This window comes from Arachis hypogaea, chromosome 16 (genome assembly GCF_003086295.3).
Source record: "Arachis hypogaea cultivar Tifrunner chromosome 16, arahy.Tifrunner.gnm2.J5K5, whole genome shotgun sequence".
NCBI lineage: Eukaryota > Viridiplantae > Streptophyta > Magnoliopsida > Fabales > Fabaceae > Arachis > Arachis hypogaea.
In genome coordinates, this window is record NC_092051.1 from 28,859,566 (window position 1) to 28,871,424 (window position 11,859).

Below are 11,859 nucleotides of genomic sequence, written 5' to 3' on the forward strand. Positions count from 1 at the left end.
TTGTGTCTTTATCAACATGTCGTCCACATAGACTTCCATAATTTTTCCGATGTGATCTGAGAAGACTTTATTCATTAGCCTTTGATAAGTAGCTCCCGCATTCTTGAGACCGAAAGGCATCACCATGTAGCAGTAATTTGCTTTTGGCGTCAAAAACGAGGTCTTTTCTTGATCTAGTGGATACATGGGGATTTGGTTGTATCCGGAATATGCATCCATAAACAAGAAGTATCTATATCCGGAGGAAGCATCTACCAGAGCGTCGATACTTGAGAGTGAGTAAGGATCTTTTGGGCAGGCTTTGTTGAGGTCGGTGTAGTCGGTGCACATTCGCCACTTCCCATTTGATTTTTTCACCAAGACGATGTTAGCTAGCCATAGTGGGTACTTGACTTCTCTTATGAATCCTGCCTCCAGTAGTGCTTGTACCTGTTCTTCCACAGCTTGGGATCGCTCTGGCCCAAGTTTTCTTCGTCTTTGCTGTACCGGCCGAGATCCTGGATAGACCGCCAACTTGTGACACATTAGCTTGGGGTCTATGCCTGGCATGTCTGCAGCTTTCCATGCAAAGAGATCGACATTATCTCGCAAGAACTGTACTATTAATTCCTTTGCATCTCCTTTCAGGATCGTGCCAATATTAGTCGTTTTGTCCGAGGTGTCTCCGATCTGAACTTTCTCTATTTCACCTTTGGGCTGTGGACGGAGTTCTTCTCATCTCTGAACTCCACCAAGCTCAATTGTATGGAATTCTTCTCCTCTGCCTCTGAGGTTTAGACTTTCGTTATAACAGCGGCGTGCCATCTTTTGATCTGCTTTTATTGTGGCTATCCCTTCTGTGGTTGGGAATTTCATGCATAGATGTGGAGTCGAGACTATTGTGCCGAGTTGATTTAGTGTTGTCCGACCTATTAGGGTATTGTAGGCTGAACTCACGTCGACCACAATGTAGTCTATCTTGAGTGTTCTGGATTGGTTCCCTTTTCCGAAGGTTGTATGTAGTGACACTTATCCCAGTGGTTGTACTAGGGTATCTCCCAGTCCGAACAGGCTGTTCGGGTATGCTCTAAGATCCTTTTCTTTTAAGCCGAGCTTGTTGAAGGCTGTTTTGAATAAGATGTCGGCAGAACTCCCTTGGTCTATTAATGTGCGGTGGAGATTGGCGTTTGCTAGTATGATGGTGATGACCATGGAATCGTCGTGTCCTGAGATGATACCGGATGCGTCTTCTTTGGTGAACGTGATCGCAGGGATGTCGGGTGCTTCCTCCTTTTCTTCGACATCATATACTTCTTTGAGGTATCTTTTGCGGGATGATTTGGAGATTCCACCTCCTGCGAATCCTCCATGTATCATATGGACATGTCTTTCTGGCGTACGAGGTAATCGCTCAGCTCGTCCGACATCTTCATCTCTTCGTCTTTTCCTTTGCTCATCATCTCGGGTGGCCAGATACCGATTTAGTTTTCCTTCTCTTACTAATTTTTCTATGATATTTTTTAAGTCGAAGCATTCGTTGGTGGAATGCCCTCGGACCCAATGATATTCATAGTATTCATTCCGATTTCCTCCTCCTCTTTTGCCTTTGAGTGGTCGAGCTGGGGGTATCTTTTCTGTGTTACAGACTTCTTTGTAAATATCCACAAGGGACACCCGAAGAGGAGTGTAATTATGATACTTTTTGATTTTTTTTGCCCGTTCGATCTTCCTTCTTCTTGGATTCTTTATCTCGGTAGGTGAAACCGTATTTCGAGGCTTCTCCAAGTCGAGAACTTTCTTCCATATTGATGTACTTCTCTGCCCGCTCTTGCACCTCGTCTAGAGATGTGGGGTATTTCTTTGATATAGATTGGCTGAAAGGTCCCTCTCGTAGGCCGTTGATGAGGCACATGACGGCAGCCTCTGTTGACAAGCTTTGTATGTCTAGGCATGTTTTGTTGAATCTTTCCATGTAGTTGCGAAGACTTTCCCGATCTCCTTGCTTGATACCCAGTAAACTGGGAGCGTGCTTGGCCTTGTCTTTTTGGATGGAGAATCTGGCCAGGAACTTTTTGGCCAGGTCATCGAAGTTTGAGACGGACTTCGGAGGTAGGTTGTCGAACCATCTGATTGCTGTCTTTGTGAGAGTCGTTGGAAAAGCTTTGCAATGGACGACATCTGGAGCGTTAGTGAGGTACATTTTGCTTCTGAAGTTGCTGAGATAATGGTTGGGATCTATGGTGCCATCATACAAAGTCATATCCGGAAGTTTGAAGTCTTTAGGAATTTTACTCTTCATGATTTCCCTAGTGAATGGATCTTGATCCTTGCGAGAGTTGTCCTCAGGGGTGGTCCGGGTAGCTTTTGCTTTGAGATCAGCTTCAAGTTGTAGGAGTTTATCTTCTAATTCTCGATGTCGCCTTACCTCTCTTTGTAGATCCTTGCCAACTTCTTGCTGGTACTGGCTTTCTTTTTCGAGTTGCTTTAGGCGATCTTGCAGTGCTTCTATTACTCCCGGATGTGATGAGTTTTTGTCTCTATTAGATTCTGGAGTATCCTTTGGTGTGATATCCGTATTTTTGTGCGGCGTTCTGTCCTCTAGATCTGAGTTGTGGTTGTTGTCATGGTCGTCCGCCATGGTGATGGGATGACTTCCAGGTTCCCCGGCAACGGCGCCAATGTTCCGAGGGTTACCTGAAACTGTAGGTTGATCTCGGATGAGATCTTCTGTACTGGTCGGAGATGACGTGTCCGGCTGGCTGATTGCGGCCGGAGCTGTTGTGTCTGACTTGTTGGACTGACTGCACCTTTGATCCTTGGTCACCGGAGGGTGGGGGGTACCTGCAAGAGACTCCGATGGTTAAGTTAGCATGGGTATTAAACAGGTTTTTAGTAGAATCAGAGTATGAGTTATACCTGGGTGCTCCAATGTATTTATAATGGTGTGGAGTGACCTTTTTAGATAAGATAGGTTAGTTACCTTATCTTATCTTATCTTATCTTATCTTTGGGTGAGGTCAGCTTATCTTCAAGGGAACCGCTCTTATCTCTGTAGGTTCGAACTGCCTGTGGATTTGGGTCGTGTTCCTCTATTTAGGCCCTTTATTGGGCTTTCCTGTCGATTTAGCCGACCTCTTTGAGAAGAGGTTGGGTAGCCAGACCTGAAGAGGTCGGTTGCTTTGTCGCCAATCATCCCAGGTCGGATAGCTCGACCCAGGGTGTGAACACCTCCACTATCAGAATATCGCACTTCCAGCTGCACCACTCTGATAGAAAGAAGAATTACAACGACTTCATATACTTAATAATTAAATAGGAGCCTTTGACTCGAAACCGTATCGCTGTTTTTTTTTTAAATAAAAACGGAAATACTTTTTAACTGAAAATAAACAGGCATGTGCATATATATAAAACTTCTTACTCAAATAACTTACAAATATTATATGCATACATGTTATTACAGTCACGATTCCTATCCCTCTTACAAGGATATAATAATAAAGGCAAGGGAAAGTCTATAACATATGTATACAAACAAAAACAACATATTTATGAACTTAACAAAAACTCCACAAGCTTCCTCGTCCGTCCTGAAAAGATAAAACTATAGGGGGGTGAGAACCTAACTATACGGTCTTACCACGGAGTTTCAGAATTGTCATAAGAAGATATTTAATAAGAAAATTATTTTTCAAGCTCAGTGGTTATCGTTGTCTTATGAATCCTTTGAAAATCGATGGTTTAACCATAAAAAATTCAAAACCTTTTTAAAAGAAATCAGTTAATTAACCAGAAATCCAAACTCCCTTTTCAGATAAAAGAATCTTAAAAGTTTCCTAATAGTATGAATGACCAACCTGTTCCAAACATAAGTTCATTAAGTCTATGCTGAACCAGCTTGATATTTCATACTTTACTAAACCACAACACAAACCAATCACGGCCTCCGGCCCATCACATAATCAATCACGGCTTCAGGCCCAAACAGCTGAATCAACATCCAATTCACCACAACCCAACCAATTTCAGTCACAAACACAAGTAATGAGGTTCAAACACAATCAAGAGCAGTTATGTTAAGTATAGCAATTAGCAATTAAACATAATTATTCACATAGACAAACCAATTACAATATACACACCCAAACAATGTCACATAGATACATATGATGAATGCCTGCCCTATGGTTAATAAGCTCATCTGTCGGTTATACAGCCAACTCGACATGTTCTGGTAGCTAACCATTGGACAGTCCTTCTGTACGCGCATCCCCAAGCTCAATAATATTCATGGAAAAAATTCCAAACTCATCCATGGGGAGAGACAAAGTCCCAAGCTCAAATTCATATATATATGCATGCCCATGGGGAAACCCGGGGAGTTAAATTGCCCGGTCACATCTTACGTATAGAGAGTCAACAATTTGTCTCAATTTTGTAAGTCTCATGTACTTTTAATTCATTATCATTATCAATTCATATCTCATTTTCAAATTCATTCAAAAATCATACTTTAAAATCAATCCTCATCATCCTTCATACAAATTCAATCATCATCATCCATCCTTCCATTTTGTTCGTCAACAATCCCAATTCAAAACATAATTCATTCTTTTCTATATAAATCAAACTTAAAACATAATCTTTAAAACCAAATATTTTTAAATAATTACTTCAAACGAAACTTTCAATTTTTATAAAATTTTGATAGCATCTCCTCTAAAACTCGAACTCAGCCACCCTTTTCGGGCCCCATCGAAACATTCCTCAAACCTTTCTCAACCATTTCCAAAATTCAATAAGTTCTAATAATAAATTATTTCAAATCAAATCAATTCCAATAATAAATCTTTTTCAAAATCAAACCAGCTCTAATATTAAATCATTTATAAAATCAAACTAATTCAAAATCAAACCGCTTCTAAAATCAATTCATTTTATCTCAAATTATTTCCAAAGCCGATTCATTTACATGATCAAATTAACTCCAAAACCAAGAAAAATCACTTTTCATAATAATCAACTAAATAACTTTACAAACCAATTTCTTATCAACAACCGCACACCACTCAAGCAATCAGTAATTTAGTCCATTAAACAACTACATTCGCAAGACAAACATAATCACAGAAATATATTTTTCACATCAATATCTATTTATAACAACTCTGTAATATAAAATAAGTTTTAAGAAAAACTCCTACCTCAAAAAGTCGAACCCATAAACTAAATGCGTCACAAGAACCCTTTCTCTCAGCCCAAAATCAACTGCAACTTCAACCACAGGTCCGCTCACTTTCGCAATAGCAGAAACGGCTTTAATCGCAATAGGCAATCTCGATAATTCAATCCTAAAACATAAATATCCCGGAAACCTTTATAACATATAACGGAAAACTAACGGCAAGGGTCCAAAATAAAATATAGTTACGGTAACAGCAGAATGGAGCAACCATAATGCCGAACTGACCCGGCAACAGCTCCGATAGTGGCTAGAAGCTCCGGTGGTTCAACGGCAACCTTAAGTTCGACGCACAAACACCGGAACTCAACCCTACGTAACCAACATCTCAGAATCTCTAATAGGCTATAACTGAATACTGATTTCAAAGGTTCCGAAACGAAACGCTTACTGAGAAGATAAGGGTTCCACTGGCAGTGACTGAAAAATGGCTTGGCGGCGGCAAGTAAGGCACGATGTCAACTGGCGGCGATGAACGGCAGATCTGACGGCAATGAGAAGGCAGCGTGAGTTCCCTTTCTTTCTCTCTTCGCGGGTCTGTCTCCCGGCGGTGGCTCAATGGCGGATCGGCGGTTCTGTGGTGATGGTGTGGCAGGATGCGAGGGTGGCCTCCCTCCAGCGGTGGCCTCTCTCTTCTGCCCTTGCTCGTGTCTTCCTAACTCTTCGGTGCCGCTCTCCCTCAGCTGGCTCTTCGACGGTGATGACGACGTAGCTTTAACGGCAGCGATGCCTCTCTTTCTCCGATGCGGCTGGATGGCGACACGGCAGCGCGGCGAGCAGCAGCGACGGCGAGGGACATCTCTCCTTCCTCTTCTTCCTTTCTTCTTCCTGTTCCCTTATCCCCTTTCTTTCTTTCTTCCTTTCTTCTTCTCTGTTTTTCCCCTATTCCCCCTTTTCCTGATTTCTTTTTCTTTCTTCCGAGTGCGTGCGTGTGTGTATATGGGAAGGGGGTGGGTGAATGGCGGTGAGATGGTGGCTAGGTTGGGTTAGGGTTAGTGGATTCCAATTTAGGAATTTAGGGTTAATAGATTAGGATAATTTTAATAAAATTATGGTATAATGTATAAATTTAAAATATAATTTAATTCCTTAAAATTATTTTAAAAAAATATTACTTAATTATTAATCTGCTAATTGACTTTTAATCAACTATTCTAATTTAAAATATACAATAATATAATTAATTTTCGTTATCAATAAAACTTAAAATATTAAATTTCAAAATCTCAATTACTTAAATCAAATTATATAAAATTCTTATTATTTTACAACTACTAAACTTTATAATTTAAATATAGAAAGTTATCTAATAATTATAAAATTAAATAAATTTTTTTAATTTAATTATCGAAACTTGATTTAATTACTTTTAATAAAGTAATTTTTAAAAATAAAATATTTAATAAATAATTAATTTAAAATTAGCTTATCATAAGAATTTTCAAAAATTTTAAGTCTTACAAGGACTGCCTTTTTTAAATAGTTTCTTGTTTATTTTTTCTTTCTTGATTATTATTTGTTTTCTTTTCAGTCACCAAAAAAAATTATGATACTATTACTATTTTCTTAATTTTGTATTGTGCACTAATTAATACAAATAGTAATATTATGTTCTTAGTTTCTTATATAAAATCTAAAAGCGGAAGAATTACCTTCTCAATTTTTTGGTTTTGATTTTTGAATCTAGACTTTAGCAGAAAAAAGAGGTTCAACATAACGGTAGTTACGTTAGATTTTTTTTGTTAGGTTTGACAGATTCATTTAAATAGAGGGACTCATATGTCTAATTTTTAAAAAAGTAAAAAATTTAAAGTATTTTTAAATGATCAAAAATAAAAATATTTACAAAACAAAAGATTAAGATCTATTTATTATTTTTTCAAAATTTATATATGAAAAGACAGATTAGTTCATATATGAGAAATGAGAATTTGTAGATTATATACATATAAGGCTATTAACAATAGCAATTAGATTATTCAAAATACAAAAATGCTAAAATACCAACAGAAGTTATTATTTATTATTATTTATTTAATTAATTTAATTTTTTTAGTTTAATAATTTAATAATCTATTTTCAGTTCATATTTTTAAACACTGATAGTTAAAATAATAAATTTTTCTATTACTCTTAAAAATAAACAATGATAAAAAATAATAAATAATTTTTTAAAATATTTCAAAAATAACTTAATGTTAATATATGTCTTTTTCTCATAAAAAATTAATGCTATTCATATATCTTTTTCTCATTAAAAATTAATGTTAATATATGTCTTTTAGTCTAGTCTAGTCTAGTCACTAAAATAAAGTTAATAGTCAAATTCGTTTCTAAAGAATCATTTGATTTCTATTTTGGTCCTTGAAAAATAAAATTAATTAAAGTAGTCTTTAAAAGATAATTAAGTTGGTGGAATTTGTCCTTCTATCATCTGTTATTGATATAAAATGTTAACTGACAGTATAACACACCCCAAACATTACAATATTGATACTGACTAAATGAGTTTATTAAATCAACTCAAATCAGTTTTAATGTTAGAATTCTAATCCAATCTCATACATAAATAATTCTACTTCTCCAGTGAAATAACCTTGTACATATGTTAGTGGGTAAATTTTTTGAGTTGTTGCCATAATGGAGTTAGGAAATGAAAATAGTGGTGGTGATTTACCATGTCAATCACATAGTAGCATAGTTCTAACTCTTCTATGCGACAAAAAAAAAAAAAAGATCAAGGACGAAATATACTTCTACGGTTTGAAGACTTTAATCTATATAATATTAGATCTCTTAATTTTCAATATTATAAAATGTCTATAAAAAATAAAGAAATGTTAGATAACTAAATTTTTTTACGAGATCAAGTTTAACTAAGTTATGATACTTATATATTTTTTTTCCTTCTTATTTTTCTTCTTTTCATTCTTTTTTCTCTTCCTTATTCTTTTTTCTTTTTTCATTTAATTTTTTTCTCTTTCTTCTTCTTCCTCTTCCTCCTTGTCTATCATCATCATCATCATCATTGTTATCCTTATCGTTGTCATCTTCTTCTTCTTATTCGTAAATATAATTGTTTAATTCTTTTTCGAAATTTTGTACTTGTTCTGCTTGATTTCACTGTAATCTCTGTAGAAGATTTTTCTACTTATCCTCTTTTCGATCAAAATTTTTAAATTTGCAACTCAAGTCTTCGTAAAATTATTTCTTAGTTCTAGTACATCAATTAGTTTAAAGATAACAAAAGTGATACATAATTTTTTTGTGAATGATGCTGAAATCTATTGGAAATGACACAGAAATTTTTGGTAAATAATACCAGAAATCTTTAAAGAACTACAAGTCCAAAAGCTTAACTCATTCAACCAATAAAATATATTTAAATGTGTTTTAAAAAAATATTAATTTGTTATAAAATGACACAGAAATGACTAAATTTCTTATATATGAGTTCAATATGATTCAATTAGTTCAATGATAATAAAAAAACACATCCTATAGTTGGAAATGACACAAGAATTTTACAAGAAATTCTCAAAAGACTAAAATTAAAAATTTTTTAATAATTTTTAATTAGTTAAAAAATTTTCTGCATCACGGTAAAATAATTTTGGTATTATTTTTTTAATAAATTCTATGCAATTTAAAACTTCCATCCTTATTTCACATTCTCTAATTCTTCTTGTTTCACTTTAAACAAAAATTTGTGTCATGATTTGTGAGTAATTTTTATTAAATTTAAACCAATTTTATTATATTTAGTTGACAAAAATATTTAAATACTTAGACATATAATAAAATCGTAAAAAAATATTTGTCTATATAAAAGATATAAAAGATATGACATCAATTTTTGTTTGGATGGCTATATGACATCAATAAATTTATTATAATATATTTGTATATATTTATTTTTATATTTTTATATATATTTAATATATTTTATATTCTATTTTTATATAAATAATTAATTAGTTACTATATATATATCATTTTCAGGCACGTAATCTTTTAAGTGTATTCATAAAATTAAAGTTCATCGCCAAAATAAATGAATATTCAGCGGAAAAAGGTAAAAGGTGATCCATAAACATGATGAATAAAGTAATTGAATATACAATAAATGTTTCGTACTTTCCTAGTATATATAATAGATGTATATCATCGTTATAAAAAAGAAAAATATAGGTAACCAACAAGATTTTTGAACAATGTATAAATAATGTGAATTGATAGGGTTAAAAGAGTAAATTTAATTAGTAGTATTAAATTAGGGTGCAATATATTTTTATTTGATTGGTAGTTGTTCATGTTGTTCAAAATTTTCATTCTTCCCCTAACATTCTCCTTATAAAAATTATACTGAAATGCAGTCCCCCTAATCACTCTTGATATTCAACACATGAAAACCAAAAAGCTAATGGAAATGCACACTGCCACGAGCCCCCCACATCGTGATTATCACTATGACAAAGTAAACAATTCCTTCAGTTACGCCTAAAATTTATGCAAGTATGCTTGAATGGTACTATGACCATAGGATTAATCTCTAACCCATTTGATATATATATATCCCTTTACTTTACTCTACCTTATTACCTTCGCAAATGTGCTCACTTTGATGCTCTAATTAAATTGATGGGAAAAAATTGCACATTTATGTTGATTTGGGAATATTTATTGTTAGTGGATCCCAACCAAGTGGGGCCCATAAGTCTTAAAACTAATAAAAAAATATAAAGAAAGAATAAAGTGGCTAATAGCCACGGTGAGAGAGTGAGAGAGAGATTTTATGAAGCCCTCATTTTGAAACAAATGAAACAGTGAGAGGGAGGTGTGGTTTCGGCGTCGAAGAGAAGAAGGTTTTGGGGGGAAAAAAGCAAGCTAATTTTGATTACATTGATTTAGTAAATTTGTTTTATTTTTTATGAAATTTTAGTATGTTATTTTTGGTGTAAAGATGAATATTAGGATATAACTTATTTATTGTATTGCTTTTTTTTTGTCTAATTTGAGATATCCACTTAGTGGAGAGTTTATGTTGATTCCATCAGTTTTGATGATGTATTTTGTTGATTGTTGAGATGCCCTAGTGTCACTAGAAAGACTGTTTGTGTACCTATTATTCTGATAGTGGAAGATTTTATTGGACTAGGTTCCGTTGGTTTTTTTGTCCCTCTTTTGGGGGTTTTTCCACGTTAAAATTCTGGTGTCTGATTATTTAATTTCTGCCATTATATTTGCTGCTTGGAGTATCTTTGGTATTACCTATTTAATCACACAGATTGTGAGAAAATTATTTTTGGTGCTTCTGCTATTAGACAAGTTCTTGTTTTAAACCTTTGTTGAGATTTTTCCAACATTTAGAGTTAGAGAATAGTTAGAAGAAAAAAAAAATAAGAGAGTATATTAAAAAAAAAACAAAAATTCAAAAAGCAAAGTCATCATGGAAAACATGGTCCATGCATCCAAGAAAAAGGCTTGCTTGCGTTATGAAAAAAAAAGTTTTACTATAAATATTTTGATGAAAAACTATTTATTTAGAACACATCACCAAAAAATTTAATGCATTAAATTTTATTTTAAAAAATATATCACTAATAATGTTATGCGTTATAAAGTACGGATACTTGATTGAGTTGTCGTATTCACGTATCGGATATATTTTAGACACAATCCTTGTCAGATAGGCGTATTTTTTTGTGTCCACCTGTATCTTAATAAAAAAAATTTTCTTCGGACATACCTAAATATCATCACGTATCAACATATCCAATCTTATTCTTTTTTTTTGAACATAGGTAGCTCAACACAATAAAGTAGAGCAGAAGAAACAAAGGACAACAAAAAGACAAACATAAACATAAATAAAAAAGTTGTAATCCATTGTTATTTCCGGCATTGCCATCAATAACCAAACGGATCAACTCCACACAATTCCTTGTAATTCAAGAAGGACAGAATCTTTACTCCTTCAACACTTATCTCTACTCTCTAAAAAACTCCTTCAACATATATTTTTAAAATAATTTTAGAAATAGTATATATTATTATTTATTAAAACAAAAATATTTTAAATACTTTTTATATAAATAAAAAAATTAAAAATACTTAAAAATTAATTTATATTTTAAATATTAATAAAATATTAAAATATAATTATAATTTATTTAAAACTTATTTTACATTTTATATATATTATATTTTTGTGTTTTATAAAAATTTAAAATTTGTGTATATGTGTGTTTTGCATTCATATTAGTATATCTGTGTATCACAAGTTATGTGTAATACTACGTAATTAACAATTTTTTTTTTTTGATCAATAAAGATATTATTATATTAAATTTTAAACATAACTTTTAAATTTTAATAGTATAAGTGTATAACCATAAAATGCTGGTTTAATATACTGATTAATATTAATAAAAGAAATATTCTTCGTAACGTTTCTCTTATTTGTAATTAACTAATTATTGTGTAGATGTTTCTAATCCTGCTAAGACAATAGTAGGCGCACTTTATGTGCAATCAATGTTGAAAACGAAACTATAGTGGGCTATCACTACTCACATGGCACTAACACTTTAATACCATACATTGATGCATCACCTATGCCATGATTTCATTGATCC